At 42.4% G+C, this 18,407-nt stretch overlaps 8 non-coding genes and 2 pseudogenes across 8 annotated transcripts; all 10 read right to left on the bottom strand.

Annotated features, from left to right (window-relative positions):
• Positions 1–7,496: 7,496 nt before the first annotated feature.
• On the bottom strand, positions 7,497–7,615 carry LOC131217983 (5S ribosomal RNA). The gene has a single exon (XR_009157564.1). It is a non-coding gene; the product is annotated as a 5S ribosomal RNA (ribosomal RNA).
• Positions 7,616–8,188: 573 nt separating this feature from the next.
• On the bottom strand, positions 8,189–8,304 carry LOC131217984 (5S ribosomal RNA). The gene has a single exon (XR_009157565.1). It is a non-coding gene; the product is annotated as a 5S ribosomal RNA (ribosomal RNA).
• A 392-nt stretch (positions 8,305–8,696) lies between these two features.
• Positions 8,697–8,816, bottom strand: LOC131217965 (5S ribosomal RNA). Its single transcript, XR_009157545.1, has one exon. It is a non-coding gene; the product is annotated as a 5S ribosomal RNA (ribosomal RNA).
• Positions 8,817–9,393: 577 nt separating this feature from the next.
• On the bottom strand, positions 9,394–9,512 carry LOC131217954 (5S ribosomal RNA). The gene has a single exon (XR_009157534.1). It is a non-coding gene; the product is annotated as a 5S ribosomal RNA (ribosomal RNA).
• Positions 9,513–9,905: 393 nt separating this feature from the next.
• Positions 9,906–10,024, bottom strand: LOC131217987 (5S ribosomal RNA). Its single transcript, XR_009157567.1, has one exon. It is a non-coding gene; the product is annotated as a 5S ribosomal RNA (ribosomal RNA).
• A 574-nt stretch (positions 10,025–10,598) lies between these two features.
• LOC131217988 (5S ribosomal RNA) lies at positions 10,599–10,717 on the bottom strand. The gene has a single exon (XR_009157568.1). It is a non-coding gene; the product is annotated as a 5S ribosomal RNA (ribosomal RNA).
• A 421-nt stretch (positions 10,718–11,138) lies between these two features.
• LOC131217985 (5S ribosomal RNA) lies at positions 11,139–11,257 on the bottom strand. Its single transcript, XR_009157566.1, has one exon. It is a non-coding gene; the product is annotated as a 5S ribosomal RNA (ribosomal RNA).
• Positions 11,258–11,836: 579 nt separating this feature from the next.
• Positions 11,837–11,955, bottom strand: LOC131217990 (5S ribosomal RNA; annotated as a pseudogene).
• A 377-nt stretch (positions 11,956–12,332) lies between these two features.
• Positions 12,333–12,451, bottom strand: LOC131217977 (5S ribosomal RNA). Its single transcript, XR_009157557.1, has one exon. It is a non-coding gene; the product is annotated as a 5S ribosomal RNA (ribosomal RNA).
• A 573-nt stretch (positions 12,452–13,024) lies between these two features.
• Positions 13,025–13,147, bottom strand: LOC131217996 (5S ribosomal RNA; annotated as a pseudogene).
• Positions 13,148–18,407: the final 5,260 nt, after the last annotated feature.

Genomic DNA, 18,407 nt, shown 5'->3' with positions numbered 1-18,407 from the left:
ACAAAAAAATCCATTTAATGCATCTGCAGGACTACTACAACCAATGTTGCCAGATCTAGCATCTACCCCATCGAAGCTAGAAATCTGAATTAGAACTACAACAACCAATGTTGAAAAACAAAACATTCACCTACAAATATGTAGATTTTACGTATAAGCAGAGAAAAAATCAAAACATGATCATTTATGCATGAGCCAAAAAATATTGTTCCCAAAATATTGCAATCCATTCCCAAAATATTGTTCTGTCAGTCATGGCATATGCACATGCTAAACTTTAGCGATTGGTTCCCATTTTGTAGGATGGAGATAACTGGACGAGTTCTCATGTAACAAATTTCTAAGCAATGGAGCCCTCCTACAGCTTACCCGATAATGTTGCAATGCTCACCCTCTAGGTATGTGTCTTTTCATCAAACATGAAAATCCAATTCCCACATGGATGTTATGTTGAATGTTGCTAAAGCAAAGAAAAAGGTATTATACAATCCTCGGGCCATAACTCGATAGGTTGTGCATTACCTACGTTTCGGGTTTTTAGCTAGGCTCATGGTTTAATGGTCAGCCGCTGATATGATGGGCCTCACGCTAGATAGCCCATGCACCAAAACTCCCCAGGTTGAATGCTCTCAACTCATTAGCTACTTGTCTAGAAGGCCCCCTAACATAAGAAATGACAGTTATAGATGCTCACAACAGACCAGCTATGCCCCTATCTTTTAAAGGCACCAACAAGCAATGCTAGTTGGAAAGGGTTGCACTCGGGCTGTATAATATTTAGCCTTTTTCTCAGTTGAATGTGAACCATTGACTCTATTTGTTGACTGCTTACAAAGGATAAGGACTCCTATCCGAGGGATTTTTGGTGCATTGGTGCATGGACCGCTACAAGGTGGGGCCAGAATATCAACTTGTTGGATCACTGGATCTGGGTCCCACTGACCCTACTTTACAGAGTCTACAGACTAAAAGCCCAAATGAGACTGTACAATCTTTTGGTCCAAGCATTCTCAAAAACGTTGAGGATGGTGCGATGAATGAATTATCGTGGTTAATGCAATTGATGTATAAACCGAAGTACTTAACATAATAGCTGTAATGAACTTAAGTTCTTAGATGGAATGTTCAAAACCAATGAGTAACTGCAAGTACATAAAAACTAAAGAAACTAGTAAAATTCTAATAGAATCTTAAATAATCATAACACTGACCAACTATTCCTCTTCTCCAATAGAAAACAAATCAACAGTATTTAAGGGAAAATTGACCATCTTGACCCTTTCAGGTAATAGTTTCTGGCCGAAAACACAAGACACTCCACACCCAACAAAGGTGTGCCAATGTTAGTGGTTTTGGAATTTTGAGTATTCATGATGTTGAGGTAACTTTATTAATAGATATAGATTAAATCATGATGTGGCCTGTTCAACTGACATTTTTTCTATTTTATAGTTGCTACATTTTGACCATAGATCTTCTCTTCTACATTCAAATTACAGCTACCATACTTTTAAGTGCATGTCCATGGAGCACTAATGCATCAGGACACAAGCAGGATATGAATTCGTGTCCTAATGCGCCAGTGCATACCAATGGGGCCCATGGTTTGGTGTTCCAGGTCATTGGTCTTATGAGCCCCTATGTGTATGGGGATTCCCCAGAACTCCTCCAGATAAGATGATCCTAACCCTTTGATTGGTAGTGTACAAAAAGCTGTCTAAGAAAAAATACAGCAAGGTAGGATTCTCACCAGAGTCCTCACAGAGCTCTTATGAGTATGTATATACAAAAAGGGCAATACATGATCATTTATGCATGAGCCGAAAAATGTCAGAAACCAAGAGCGCTTATGAGTACCTGTATAAGTTAGTAATAAAAGCATTTGAAATTATATTGATATTTAATAATGTATAAAAATAAACATATTTAGTGATTGTGTTTATAGAAACACCGATTTTCCAACAGATGCTAATGGAACAAATTGGTAGAGTTGAGGCATTGAATAATCTTACTAATGGCGGGTAGACAGACCAAGAGAGTACTCCAAGGTGAGTGCAGGGCAAAATTCAGAAGTGAAGGACCACCTTTGACTAAATATTTCTGCTACTAATCTCTAAATCCTCATGAAGCAGTGAAGACACGAGAAGTACATACAGAAACGACAGCAACAATAGAATGTAATGTCCAATGAGCAATCAAGACATGTATATGAAGATTAATGGAAAATAATTGTCATTATTGTTACAGAACAATAGAGAACAAAATCTCTCTGAGATCACAAAGAAACAGGTTATTCAAGAAATATGAACAACTTGAAAAAAGAAAGCAGTTAATGGTATATAACAACTTCATTTTAAACTGATATATTTTGTGGTAGGATTGAGTAAAAGTTGAGTAACAAACCTACAAATCCATCACTTGCACCTTGAAATCTCGCAGCAAAGTCTAAAGTTTCTCAGACAGTCTAAAAAACCAACAATGATAAATTACAGAAATGTTTACTAAATGCACTGTAACTTGGGAATGGAGAAGTCTCATAAATTCTTCTCTTTTTTATTTCTGCCAAGCAGCAGTTAAGATATTTCAAGGTGCCAGACCCCATTATAATTGGGGCTAGTCTTTCCCTATCAGAAGCAAGAACCACATAATCACCAAACAGTTTCACATATATATAATTTGCATTGCAATATTTTTAAAAAAAAAATACTAACATGAAACAAACATTAGCTGTCATAACCAACAGCCAAAATCAACTTCTTTTTTTATTTTGAGAAATAACAAGAGAGAGAGAGAGAGAGAGAGAGAGAGAGAGAGATCCCTCTATTTAGCTCAATCCATAGTTGTCACAACCTACAAAATAAAATAACAAAAAGAAATTAGTCTCATCAAAGTCTTATATAAGTTCTATTGTATATGCAAAAAAAAAAAAAAAAAAAAGGCCTCAAATCTAATACGAACATTCTCACCTTAAGCTTAAAGTAGGAATCGACGTGAGAGGCCCATGTGAAGTTTTAATGACATCCACTAAGATGAAGATAGAAGCTGCAAGTTAGATTTATGAATTTGGCTTCTACAGTGGGTCTACAATCATCAATGATCTAAATATCAGGTGGGCCACAAAACTGGAATAGTTGTGATGGGGATGTCCACCATTAAACTCCTAGATTGTATGTGGGGCCAATGTGTTCTGCATATTCTATCTAATCCCTAGGAAGAATTACACCAAAATCGTCATTTAGGAACGGTTTTAAACCGCTCCTAAATTATTCAGGAACGGTTTTAAACCGTTCCTAAATGAGGCATCGCAGAAAAAACAGGAACGGTTCATAACCGTTTTAGGTACCGTTTCAAATTTTAGAAATGGAATTTTAGGAACAGTTTTAAACCGTTCTTAATGTTGCCAACGATCAAATTCTAGGATGGAATTTTAGAAATAATTTTAAACCCTGATAAACACACGAAATTTAGGGTCAAGGGAAATAAATTAACAGAAGTTTATTGCATTCCATCAAAATAGAGATTAATCCAAAGAAAAACATAAGAAAATAATGTGCTTCAAGATGTTTCATTGCATTTGGATGACTATCACATTGAATTACAATTATCAAATTTTGAGTCCCATGTCAGCATTCAATTCAAGTTTCTTGGCCATCTGAAGGCAACCCTCTTTTAAATCATCAAGGAAGAGTGTTAAGATTCTAGGGAATATTGTGCACTTATGGTGCACACTTCATGGAACTGTACGAAAGCACTCGCCGTGGAAGCATTTCTTTATAACAATATGACAGACAAACTAGTAGTTTAATGAAAGAAAAGGTCTCACCAAAGAATACAAGTTACTGGTGTCCATAAAAAGCAGAGGGCACGAAGCAATTCTGTAATATGAAAATGCTAATCAATCCAAACTAACATGCACAACTGTTAGAGAGTCCCTCTTTATGATTTAAGCCGTCTATTAGGTGGGCCAGAGTCCCAAAAATTCATCCTTGTAGTCTGATCACCACCATGAAAGCAAAATTCAGAATTTCCACCTCTAGATCTCACAGTTTGGATCCGTTAACCCATAACTAATCTCCGATTAGTTGCGTTCGAATCTTCCAAAAAAGGGTTAATAAAGCCTTATAAAAGGCACCCTTTTAGGGCAAAAATTTGAAAAGAAAGTGAGAAAAAGAGGAAAGGAGAGAGCGTCGTTTGGTGCTGCATCAGGATGAATCGACTTAGTTTGGGTCGCGGTGAGTGTGGACCGAGTCCAGGTTCTCTCTGGTCAAAGAGAGAGAGAGAGAGAGAGAGAGAGAGAGAGAGAGAGAGAAGCAGAAGTAGAAGAAGAAGGAAGAAGAGGAGAAACAGCAGGTGAGAGAGAGGTGGTCGCTGGTTGCACTAATCAAGCTACATCAATGCCGTCTCACCTCAGCAAGTTGTTCGATCTGAGCACAAAAGTTGCTGGCTGAGATGATAAGGAGGAAGAAGATACAAAGTGAGAGAGAGAGAGAGAGAGAGAGAGGACTCGACTCGGCAGCGCCGTACTAAGTCAGCTCAGTTCAGCCGAGTTGAGTTGCTGATATACCCAAATCTATTGCTGGACTTGGGAGAAAAAGAAAAGAAAAGAAGAAAGAGAAAGATGGCAATGGAGAGATTGGGTAGAATGGACGGGAAGGTCAGAGGGTTAGACGAGAGAGAAGAAATGAAGGTCGAGGCTATTGAGTCGAGTTCATGACTCATCGATCCAAGTTTGGGCGGAGTCTAGGCCACGTCTGGGCCACATCCAGACCTATTCAAGTTGAGAATAGAAAGGGAGAAGAATAAGAAGGAAAGAAAGGAAAAGAGAAGTTGGGCGAGTTACTGAGTCGACTCGGTTCAATACCGAGTCAGGTCTCTGACTCCCTGACTGGTCAAGTCCACACTTTGCTGGAAATTCCTTTTAAAAGAAGATAAGATGAAAAGAGAAAGGAGAAAATGAGAAGCAAGGTAGAAAAGAGAAACTAGGAAGAAGATGTGGTGGTGAGTCGAGTTGACTCAATAAAGTCGACGTAGCTGAGTTGTTTTTCATCCTTTCCTCAAATCAGGTTTGTCATCAAGTACTTTTATTATTATTATCATTTTGACTTAGTGGTTAATAGTATTTTATTTCTATTGTCTAAAGATTATAATTGAGGTTATATTAGAATATTAGATTAATTAGTGTTATTACCTTCATTGATTTTAACCTCTATTACAATTTTCATCATTTTCTCAAATCTCTTCCATTAATTCCGTTAGCATTACATTATTAATAATTATTATAGTCTTGTTATTATTAAAGTATTAGCTAAGGATTAGTGTAATAACGTTTTTTTAAAATAATATCCTTATCATTATTATTTTCATTATGGGTTATCATTATCATTGTTATTATGATTTTTAACACTAGTTCTGAATTTAGACGGTTAGTTATGCTATAATAATATTAGGTATTATTGGTATATTAATATCAACTTGTGAAATATCGATATTAATATTACCATCAATACTTTTAAGACGAATATTATTCATTACACAAAAATTAGGGTTTGAATCCTAAAATCTAAGCCTAGACGAAATGCTTAGAACAAAACCCTAAACCTAAGAAATTCAAAACCTAGGTTATGATCTTAACCATAAATATGATCTAATTGTACCATTTTACAGTTCATGATAAGATCTGATCCTAAACTGTGCTCACAAATTCCAACAAGCATTGAAAAGTGAACCTAACTCTAAGGTGAGGACTACCTTCAAGCTTTTTTATATCATGATAATTACTTAGTTCAATTAGTTCATTATTTACTTGATTTAAGCTTGAGTAAATATGATGAGGAATGTCAGTTTCTATTTGAGTGAATTCTTCCTAAATGATTAATCATTGGATTTACATTCAAACATCTGAACATGCTATATATCGTAAATTCCCTATCCTGGTTTAAATGAAATATTTCATATGATTGAGCTTGTGATCACTGTAGGGTTTATGTAAAGGTCCTCGAATTAGTGGCCATTGCAAAATGATTAAATGAAATTATACAATGGACTTATTATCTTATGAATCATATGTCGCCTAAGTAACTTTTGGAAAAATCCCCTTTTTATCACATCCTTGGGATGAATCGCTTGCCCTATGCGGTTTGATGCAATATTTGCCCTATGTAGCTTTAATGAACCATCCTCATATAACCTTGCAATGGTAAGTTCCACTTGTAGAACTACAATTGGCCACTAGTTGAGTAGGTTACCTTTAAACATCTTATTTGTTAGCCTCATGAGCCAGTGATGGTGGAATGGGACACTATGCCTGAGCTGTAGACCTATGCTGGGTGACAAACCTCCCATAGTGACCTTTGAGCTTTCTTAAAAAGATTGTTTGAAGTTGGAATAATAATGGTTGGGCTAATCATGCATTTTCATGGCATATATTACGGTCTTTTCCGGGTGGTTAGTTCTCCTTGGGCGTACCTTTGTGTACTTTTCTTGGAGACTAATTCTCCTTGGGCGATATATATTATTTGGCCTTTTCCGGGTGATTAGTTCTCCTTGGGTATACCTTTGTGTATTTTCTCGGGTGACTAATTCTCCTTGAGCGATCTATATTATTTGGTCTTTTCCGGGTGGCTAGTTCTCCTTGGTTGTACCTTTGTGTATTTTTTCGGGTGACTAATTCTCCTTGGGCAATCTATATTATATGGTCTTTTCCGGGTAGCTAGTTCTCCTTAGGCGTACTTTTGAGTATTTTTCCAAGGGGCTAGCTCTCCTTGGGCGACCTCGTTACATAGTCTTTTCCAGGTGACTAGTTCTCCATAGGCATACTTTTGAGTATTTTTCGGGTGGCTAGATCTCCTTGGGCGACTTTTTACCAGCTGGATGTGCATCTCCAGGTCTGTGAGCATGTGTTACATGCATTTAAACAAGATTATTTTGTATGATTTATTTAATGAATATGTATTTGTTGAACCTCACATGATTTCCATGATGATCATTGTGTAATAATTGTTTTTACATTGTCCATGATAACTATTCTTAATTATCTTGATGATACGATAAATCTTACAGGTTATACCTCACTGCGATAGCCATTGATGCTATCAAACCGCACTTAGTGTGCAGGAGACGTAGATGACACGTATGCTGGTGTTCATGTGGAATGGGGGGAGCTAAATAATCTTGCGACTCTCCATTCCTAATTTTATTTATATTTAATCTATACTGATATGTTTGTGAATGTTAAGACATTGGTTTGTATAAGTTTTCGAGTAACCGCTTGAAATATTTGGTTTTGTATACTTGGACTCCCACTTATACTTGAATTGTTTCCATCCCGCTATATTACTAACTCTGATTTTTAAAAAAATGTACGTGAAATTTGGGTTTTTCAAAGGTTTACGCTCAGGTTTTAGGAATGCGAGTAGTGTATTCAGGTTTCGAGAACCGGGGTGTTACAGAAGAGGCCAAAAATGGGTCCCGGGATTGCCAAAAAGGACAAAAGGGGAGGGTTGCAACACGAGAACTTCCTAGGAGGTCACCCATCCTAGTACTACTCTTGCCCAAGCACGCTAAACTTTGGAGTTCTAATGGGATCCACTGCATTAGTGCTGGTATGATCGCACCTGCAAGATCTGCGTGCGATTTTGGTGTCATTCCCTTCTCCGGAAGTCACCAAGTCGCCCGCCGGGGGCCTAACCTTCGCGGGGCCATAACTTTTCGCTCGGGTGTCCGCTTTCTGCATATTTTATATGATTTTAAGGTAGCTCGAAAATATCTACGCTCTGCCAACCGCCGAAGGCGATTAGGAAATCTTAAAATTCCAAAATCCCTTTAGTTTTATTATTTATCTACTTTCTTCTATATTCTAATAACTGAATTTTATGAAGTTATATTCAGGTTAGCTTTAATGAATATCTCATATTTTGGTCTATTTAATATATTACTCGCCACCGGCCAGGTAGCCGCATCAAGGATGCTCCGGCCGATCGTCCGATTCGACCGTCCATCAAGTGAGCCCCATTACCGTTCCTCACTCCTTCCGCGAATCGGCTCTGCCGAACGATCTTGGCAATCTCGGCGGTGGCCCAGCGACTCTCACCGTTCCCAGGAATGCCTAAGGAGCAAAAAAAGATGGGTCCTGAGAATGCTGAAAAGGCCAAAAATGGGTCCCGGGATTGCCAAAAAGGACAAAAGGGGAGGGGTGCAACACGAGGACTTTCCAGGTCACCCATCATAGTACTACTCTCGCCCAAGCACGCTTAAGTGCGGAGTTCTAATGGGATCCGGTGCATTAGTGCAGGTATGATCGCACCTGTAAGAGCCGCGTGTGGTTTTGGTGTCATTCCCTTCTCCGGAATTCAACAAGTCGCTCACGGGCGGGCCCAACCTTCCCGGGGACAGAACTTTGCGCTCGTGCGACTGCTTCTGCATATTTTATATGATTTTGGGGTAGCTTGGAAAGATCTACGCTCCACTAGTCGCTCACAGCATGGTCGTCACACTCGCGCACCGAACGCAGTACAGCCTGGCCGATCGATCCGATCCTACCGTCCATCAAGTGGAGGCCCCACTACCGCTCTACATGAATCGAATTTGCCAGATGATGCTAGCCATCTGTGCGGTAGTTCGCCGACTCTTGCCGATCTCGGGAATGCGAAAGGAGCCAAAATGGGTCCCGGGAATGCCAAAAAAATGACAAAAGGGGAGGAGTGCAAACACGAGAACTTCCCAAGAGGTCACCCATCCTAGTACTACTCTTGCCCAAGCACGCTTAACTGTAGAGTTCTGATGGGATCCAGTGCATTAGTGCTGGTATGATCACACCCGTAAGATCCATGCACGATTTTGGTGTCATTCCCTTCTCCGGAAGTCACCAAGTCGCTCGCCGATGGGCTCAACCTTTGCGGGGCCGTAACTTTTTACCCGGGCGTCCGCTTTCTACATATTTTATATGATTTTGGGGTAGCTCGAAAAGATCTACGCTCTGCAAACTGCGAAAGGCGGTTAGGAAATCTTAAAATTTCAAAATCCCTTTAGTTTTATTATTTTTCTATTTTCTTCTATATTTTAATAACTTAAGAATTTTATGAAGTTATATTCAGGTTAGCTTTAGTGGATATCTCATATTTTCGTCTGTTTAATATATTACTCGCCATAGGCCAAGTAGCCGCATCAAGGATGCTCTGGCCGATCGTCCAATCCGACCGTCCATCACGTGGGCCCCACTACCGTTCCTCACTCCTTTCGCTAATCGGCTTTGCCAGACAATCTTGGCAATCTCGACGGTGGCCCGGCGACTCTTGTCGATCCCAGGAATGCCAAAGGAGCAAAAAAAGATGGGTCCTGGGAATGCTGAAAAGGCCAAAAATGGGTCCCGAGATTACCAAAAAGGACAAAATGGGTGGGGTGCAACACGAGGACTTCCCAGGAGGTCACCCATCATAGTACTACTCTCGCCCAAGCACGCTTAATTGCGAAGTTCCAATGGGATCCGGTGCATTAGTGCTGGTATGATCACACCCGTAAGAGCTACGCACCGTTTTGGTGTCATTCCCTTCTCTGGAATTCAACAAGTCGCTCATGGGCGGGCCCAACCTTCGTGGGGACATAACTTTTTACTCGGGCGACCGCTTTCTGCATAATTTATATGATCTCAGGATAGTTCAGAAAGATCTACGCTCCACTAGTCGCTCCCGGCACGGTCACCGAACTCACGTGTCGTATGCAGCACAGCCCAGCTGATCGATCTGATCCGACCATCCATCAAGTGGGCCCCACTACCGCTCTACGCGAATCGAATTTGTTGGACGATGATAGCCATCTGTGAGGTGGTCTGCTGACTCTTGCCGATCTCGGGAATGCAAAAGGAGCCAAAATGGGTCCCAGGAATGCAAAAAAAAAAGGACAAAAGGGGAGGGGTGGAATACGAGGAATTCCCACGAGGTCACCCATCCTAGTATTACTCTCGCCCAAGCATGCTTAACTACAGAGTTCTTATAGGATCTGGTGCATTAGTGCTGGTATGATGGCACCCGCAAGATCTTCGCGCGATTTTGGTGTCATTCCCTTCTCCGGAAGTTACCAACTCGCCCGCCGGCAGGCTCAACCTTCGCGGGGCCGTAACTTTTCACCCGAGCATCCGCTTTCTGCATATTTTTTATGATTTTGGGGTAGCTCGGAAAGATCTACACTCTGCCAACTGCCAAAGGTAGTTGGGAAATCTTAATGTTCCAAAATCCCTTTAGTTTTATTATTTTTCTATTTTCTTCTATATTTTAATAACTTGAAAATTTTATGAAGTTATATTCATGTTAGCTTCAGTGGATATCTCATATTTTGGTCTGTTTAATATATTACTCGCCACCGGCCAGGTAGCCGCATCAAGGATGCTCCGGACGATCATCCGACCCGTCCATTATCAAGTGGGCCCCACTACCGTTCCTCACTCCTTCCACGAATCGGCTCTGTCAGACGATCTTGGCAATCTCGGCGGTGGCCTGGCGACTCTCGCCGATCCTAAGAATGCCTAAGGAGCAAAAAAATGGGTCCCGGGAATGCCGAAGATGCCAAAAATGGGTCCCGGGATTGCCAAAAAGGACAAAAGGGGAGGGGTGCAACACGAGGACTTCCCAGGAGGTCACCCGTCCCAGTACTACTCTCTCCCAAGGACACTTAACTGCGGAGTTCTGTTGGGATCCAGTGCATTAATGCTGGTATGATCACACTCGTAAGAGCTGCACACAGTTTTGGTGTCATTCCCTTCTCCGAAATTCAATAAGTCATTCACGAGCAGGCCCAACCTTCGCGAGGACGTAACTTTTCGCTCGGGCGACCGCTTTCTGCATATTTTATATGATTTCAGGGTAGCCTAGAAAGATCTACGCTCCGCTAGCCGCTCGCGGCACAGTCGCCGAACTCGCACGCCACATGCAGCACGGCCCGGCCAATCGATCTGATCCGACCGTCCATTAAGTGGGCCTCACTACCGATCTACGTGAATCGGATTTGTCGGACGATGCTAGCCATCTGTACAGTGGTCGGCTGACTCTCGCCGACCTTGGGAATGCCAAAGGAACAAAAAAAGGGTCTCGAGAATGTTGAAGGGGTCAAAAATGAGACCCGGGATTGCCAAAAAGGACAAAAGGGGAGGGGTGCAACACGAAGACTTCCCAAGAGGTCACCCTTCCTAGTACTACTCTCGCCCAAGCAAGTTTAACTACGGAGTTCTTATGGGATCTAGTGCATTAGTACGAGTATGATCGCACCCGTAAGATTTGCGCGTGATTTTGGTATCATTCCCTTCTCCGGAAGTCACCAAGTTGCCCGCCAGCGGGCCCAACATTCGCGGGGTCGTAACTTTTCACCCGGGCGTCCGATTTCTACATATTTTATATGATTTTAGGGTAGCTCGGAAAGATCTACGCTCTGCCAACTGCCGAAGGCGGTTAGGAAATCTTAAAATTCTAAAATCCCTTTAGTTTTATTATTTTTTTTATTTTCTTCTATATTTTAATAACTTAAAATTTTTATGAAGTTATATTCAGGTTAGCTTTAGTGGATATCTCATATTTTGGTCTGTTTAATATATTAGTCGCCACCGGCCAGGTAGCCATATCAAGGATGCTCCTACCGGTTGTCCAATTCGACCATCCATCAACTGGGCCCCACTACCGTTCCTCACTCCTTCCCCGAATCGGCTCTGCCGGACGATCTTGGTAATCTCAGCGGTGGCCCAGTGACTCTCACCGATCCCGGGAATGTCAAAGAAGCAAAAAAAAAATGGGTCCCGGGAATGCCGAAGAGGCCAAAAATGGGTCCCAGGATTGCTAAAAAGGACAAAAGGGGAGGGGTGCAACACGAGAACTTCCTAGGAGGTCACCCATCCTAGTACTACTCTCGCCCAAGCATGCTTAAATGTGGAGTTCTGATGGGATCCGGTGCATTAGTGTTGTTATGATCACCCCCGTAAGAGCTGCGCGCGGTTTTGGTGTCATTCCCTTATCCGGAATTCAACAAGTCGAACCTTCAGGGGGATGTAACTTTTCGCTCGGGCAACCGCTTTCTGCATATTTTATATGATTTTGGGGTAACTCAGAAAGATCTACACTCCGCTAGCCACTCACGGCACAGTTGCCGAACTCGCGCTCCACATGCAGCACGGATCATCCGATCGATCCGATCCGACCATCTATCAAGTTGGCCCCATACCGCTCTATGCAAATCGGATTTGTCGGATGATGCTAGCCATCTGTGCGGTGGTCTGCCGACTCTCGCTGATCTCGAGAATGCGAAATGAGCCAAAATGGGTCCGGGGGAATGAAAAAAAAAAGGACAAAAGGGGAGGGGTGCAACACGAGGAGTTCCCAGGAGGTCACCCATCCTAGTACTACTCTCGCCCAAGCATGCTTAACTGCGGAGTTCTGATGTGATTCGGTGTATTAATGTTGGTATGATCGCACCGGTAAGATTCGTGCGCAATTTTGGTGTCATTCCCTTCTCCGGAAGTTAGTAAGTCGCCCACCGGCGGGCCCAACCTTCGTTGGGCCATAACTTTTCGCCCGGGCATCCGCTTTCTGCATATTTTATATGATTTTGGGATAGTTCGAAAAGATCTACGCTCTACCAACTGCCTAAGACGGTTAAGAAATCTTAAAATTCTAAAATCCCTTGAGTTTTATTATTGTTCTATTTTCTTCTATATTTTAATAACTTAAAAATTTTATGAAGTTATATTCAGGTTAGCTTTAGTGGATATCTCATATTTTGGTCTGTTTAATATATTACTCACCACCGGCCAGGTAGCCACATCAAGGATGCTCCGAACAATCGTCTAATCCGACCGCCCATCAAGTGGGCCCCACTACCGTTCCTCACTCCTTCCGCGAATCGGCTTTGCCAGAGATCTTGGCAATCTCGGCGGTGACCTGGCGACTCTCACCGATCCCGAGAATGCCAAAGGAGAAAAAAATGGGTCCCAGGAATGCCGAAGAGCCCAAAAATTGGTCCAGGGATTGCCAAAAAGGACAAAAGGGGAGGGGTGCAACACGAGGACTTCCCAGGAGGTCAACCATCCTAGTATTACTCTCGCCCAAGCACTCTTAACTGTGGAGTTCTAATGGAATCCAGTGCTCCCATGAATCCTCCTACAAATGCACTGGTAACTTCGTCAAGGGTGCCTCTGGTTCCTCTGGTAGCGCCAAAAGTAGTGGCTCGCGAAATTATCTTTCCAATAGAGACCATTGATTTGCCCACTCCAACTACCAAAGATTCAAGTACAGAGGCTAGAGCGCCTTCTTTCACTGACATGTTAGGAGCTGGTCCTTCTACGGTTCAGGAAATCCCACCTCCTGTTAGTCATACTTCTGTGACAGGTATATATATATTGATTGTTTTATCTATACATCTTCTAATTTTTTATCACTATTTTTGAACTCTTTCCCCTTTTTATTACAGGAACTCCTCCTTGCAGTGGGGCAGCAAGCTCTGAGTCTGTGGCCACTGCATCTGAACTATTGTCCTTCGCGAAGATTTTCGCACACAAGATGCTTTTAATGAAGAATTCTCTGTCAGCAATAGTTCACATTTTTAAAGACCCTGAACATTGGTCGAACCTGAATATTGCTATTAAAATTCTAGAAAGCTCTGCAAGAATTGCGAAGATCAACATTTTCACTCTGCGTGATTCTCTTTTTAGATTCCGCGATTCAATAATCTCTTTAACATCAGCGGAAAACGTCACAATTGCTCCTGAGATCTTGGAATACGGGAAGTGGCTAACTTTGTTCAAGGAGAAAGCTTCTCTTATTACTTCCTCTATTTCTGAATTTGATCAGGAACAATTAGCTCTTCAAGAACAGCTGAAGGCTTATACTGATGATAGAGTGGTTATTCGAGACCGTATCGCTGCCTTGAAAGAGGAGATTTCACAGCTAGAGTTGAAGGATCACGAGAAGGAGTCATCCATAAAGGAGGTTGAGGAAAGAATACGAGTCAATATTCAGTCTGCTAATGGTGAGAAATCCGAACTACTCAAGAGCAAAGAGATGATCGCATCATTGGAAGATAAATTGGCTGGCATTCCTAATCAAGCAAAGATCATCCTTGAGGAAAAGTCAAAACATATTGCAGCTCAAATGCAACTAAAGGAGGATTTGCAAAAGTATATGGGGATAGTAGGAATTATGGAAGAACTTTGAGTATGTAATTTCTTTGTGTATATGTTTTTGAACAAGTAATCTCTTTTGATTCTCAACTTATGAATACATGATAATATTTCGAGATATTTTGTTCTTCTATGAATTTCTACATCACATATCATTTCAAACATATTTATCTATGTAGTAATCTTGACATAACATTTAATGAGGAACTGATATAAAACACCAACATTTTATGCTTGTTAGTACGAGATTTCCTATATGATTTTTTTATTGGCGATGCTAAGTTTCAATTTAGTCAGTTACACACAGTTTAAGCTCTTGAGTAGTGGAGCCCACACAGCTTTTTAGACTCTTAAGTAGTAGAGTCAGGTCTCACATGATGGTCTCTGTAACTCTTGGGAGTTCACTGGACTTCTCATAGCCTGATGAGCTCACAAACCGCGATCTATCAAAGGGGCCCAGTGAAGCTACCGGGGCCGTGAACTTGGTTGGAATTACACACAGGGTTGGCCGCAGTAACTCTCTAGAGTTCATGGGGCTCGCAAGGCAACTTTTGGTGTACCAAATTTAGGGCCATCAGTCCATCAATGAGTAGGTTTAAGCCCTTTCCTTATGAGTTAATACTGAAATCAAGCCAAAGATTTAGGAGGTCTTACACGTGATTGGCCTATCTATGTGTTAAGCCGCAAACTCAAAAACTGGGCTCACAAAATTCCTCATCGCCAAATCCGGTGCCGACAACCTCCATAGTACCCCATTCTCGGCTCCCAACGTCCATATGCCAGATTCCGATCCTGAAATCATATAAGGAGGATTTTCCAATGTACATGTAACACATAATAAGCATAATCACAAGTTTACCCAAATCATAAAGGCAACATCGTCATCACATATCCACTAGTATAAACATTTGAATACAGTGTTGAAAGGGAAATACATATGTCAAAATCAAAGCTCCAGAAGACCGCTGCACACTCCATGCTCAACTCTGCTGCAACCTAACGCCACCTGCACGCATCTATTGTGCATAAGCTTATAGAAAGCTTAGAAGGTGGTGAAAGTGTGTGCACAAGATAAGTGCCAAGTATTCAATGTAATGTCATAATAATACAATGTCGGAAATATCAACAAGATCATGAATCATATGATAACAGAGTAAACAAAAATAGTAACAATTCTATGAGTCATACAATACCAGAGTATGCAATACAGATCAACTATGCAAATGATGAGTCATAGGGGGCCAAATATCAGATACCGAAGGTACAATACAATATGTAAATCCTGTTAAGTCCGTCTAGGCCATACAAGTACAGAAAACATAACAACCCAAAATGCCATATGCCTGCGGATGCAATATGCGATGCAAATGAAATGACCAAGCTGGAGTGTGAGGTCGGGATGATATTACGTAGTATCGCATGCTATGGGGTCCATCACAAGGGACTTCTATCCAAACTAGTCCCATACCTAAATTTGGACAGTCAGACTCAATGTGGTAAACTCCTGATCTCAGGTTAGTCGCACGCCCAACCAAAATCCTGGCTATGCGAAGGTACATGTAACAAATAGTTGTGCACCACCAGCCCAAGTGAATAGTGAATGAATAAATGAATGAGTATGCAATTCCTGCTCAATAAGTCCATATATCAATACGGTTCCTCTCTGAAAAATCACCAGGATCTATTACACTCCAAACCAGATTGCCGTCTCATCGCGCATAACAAGGTGAGTGGAAGAGACCTCACTATCTATCTGCCAATATCGGGCCCGGCTCGTCGATAGCAGACCCATTCCTCCGAGCTGGTCAGACTCAGCTTAACATTATCCCCTCCTCTCGAGCAGGTAAGGTCGTACCCCCTTCCAACCGACCACGACATAGTGGTAGACGCGGCTTAACGGTATACGACCCTCATGCGTTCATGCATCCACTCAGTCTAGACGTTGGAGCAACCTCTGGAATTAAGAGGGTTTAGGGACTTTCACCCAGGGATATCTATAGCACCCCATATAGAACAGATTTTTGATGTCCCATCTGGCCATCCACGATATACCTGTGGAGGCTACGGCCCTGATTTCGCTAGGGCATATAGTGGTCATATCACAAAATATGAGATGCATGAGTCATATCGTCCAATCATGCATCAAACTTGCGCGTACCACGCGCTCATGTGGGCAACTCCTCCTATCAGGGAGTCCTATAATAATCTGCCCAATGGCATGTGCTATGATCAATCATTCCTCATATCAGGTATATATATGATGCGCATGGGCATGGGTCGTGAAGCTATACTAAGCATGCTATATGATGATGGTGTGATGCGCATGGGCATGAGTCATGAAGCTATACTAAGCATGCTATATGATAATAGTGTACTTCCCTCATATCAAGGATATGCCTAGACAGCCTACTCATAACAAGAATGGGCCTCACAATGGGCCCAAGAGAAGGTCACAATGTGGACATCTAACCATCATTGCCCATCAATGTGGTCATTTAACCAACAACGCTCCCAAACAATGGCCCACATAAATATCATTACATACATTATAGTGAAATCACACATTACATCGGCCTGTACCTTCATCGCATTGGGCCTCACTCAAGGGCCACATATACACCACATTGGGTCTCGCCATACCGGCCACAAATACATCACAATGGGCCTTATCAAATGGGCCACAAATACATCACAACGAGCCACATACCTGGGCTTAATACACATCACAATGGGCCGCATGACGTGGGTCTAATATGCATCACAATGGATTGCTCATATGGGCCTAACATACATTAAGTCGGGCCTCATCTCATAGGCCTAATATGCATCACAATGGGCCTAATACACATCACTATGGGCCTCAGCACATGGGCCATATATACATCACATCGGGCCTCAAATATACATCATAGGTGGGCCTTGTACATGAAGCAAGTGGGCCCTGAAAACTAATGGACAATAAGGGTAAAACATATATCACGATGGTCCCCTGTCCCTGGATGGCGTGGATGAAATCACACATCAAGGTGGATCACACGTCTCATGGACGATGTGGATAAAACATACTTTGTGTGGGGTCCACGTCCCATAGACGGTCGAGATATAAGGCACATACATCACCTGTGTCTCATGTGGACAGCAGGGATGAAACACATACATCATGGCAGGCCCACCATCCCATGCTAAACGGTGCGGCAGATACATCACCTAGGTGAGCCCCAAGGTGTAGGTATGATGGTGCTATGCTATCACATACTCATAATCGGTATCGATAACCGGCCTGTACAATTGGCCTCGACAATTGAAATCGGTCTCAATAATCGGAATCAACCTCGATAATCGAAATCGGCCTCGATAATCGGCACTAATGATTGGCATCAACAATCGACACCGATAATCTACATCGATAATCGACACCAACAATCAGCATCGATAATCGACACCGACAACCAGCACATAAACAAGGCGGGGTCTATAGATGAACAACCGATCAACCATAATATAAAGATCGGCCCTCGGCCGTGGTTATATCAAATCCGATAGTGCAAAACCATCCATCTATGGCAAATGGGGCCCCCTAATTAGGGTTAACCCATAAGAGAATGATGAGAATGAGACCATCCAGACCTAAGGGAAGGTCACAATGAGGACTTTCAACCAACATTGCTCCCAATGAGCGGCCCATACAAGGGATTCATACACAATGTAACGGGCCATACATACATCGCATAGGGCCTCAACCATGGGCCTCGAATACATCACAATGGGCCACATCACATGGGTCTAATATGCATCGTAATGGGCCACTCACATGGGCCTAATACACATCACTATGGGCCGCATCACTTGGGTCGGAATATATCGCAATGGGCCTCGAATACGTCGCGATGGGCCTCGGCACATGGGTCATAAATACATCACATTGGGCCTCATATATGGGCCTCAAATATACATTAAGTGGGCCGCATCCACGGGCCGCACCATGTGCCCCATACATCAAGTGGGCTGCATTAATGGGCCGCACCAATGGGCCGCATCATGTGCCCCATACATCAAGTGGGCCGTATCAATGGGCCGCACCAATGGGCCCCATTTACATTAAGCGGGCCACATCAATGGGCCACACCAATGGGCCCCATATACATCAAGTGGGCCACATCAATGGGCCGCACCAATGGGCCCCATATACATCAAGTGGACCACGTTCATGGGCTGCACCAATGGGCCTCATACATATCGAGTGGGCCATATCACA

Source organism: Magnolia sinica, chromosome 10, assembly GCF_029962835.1.
Source record: "Magnolia sinica isolate HGM2019 chromosome 10, MsV1, whole genome shotgun sequence".
NCBI lineage: Eukaryota > Viridiplantae > Streptophyta > Magnoliopsida > Magnoliales > Magnoliaceae > Magnolia > Magnolia sinica.
The sequence above is the reverse complement of the archived record's forward strand: the minus strand, read 5'-3'. Positions and strand labels throughout refer to the sequence as shown.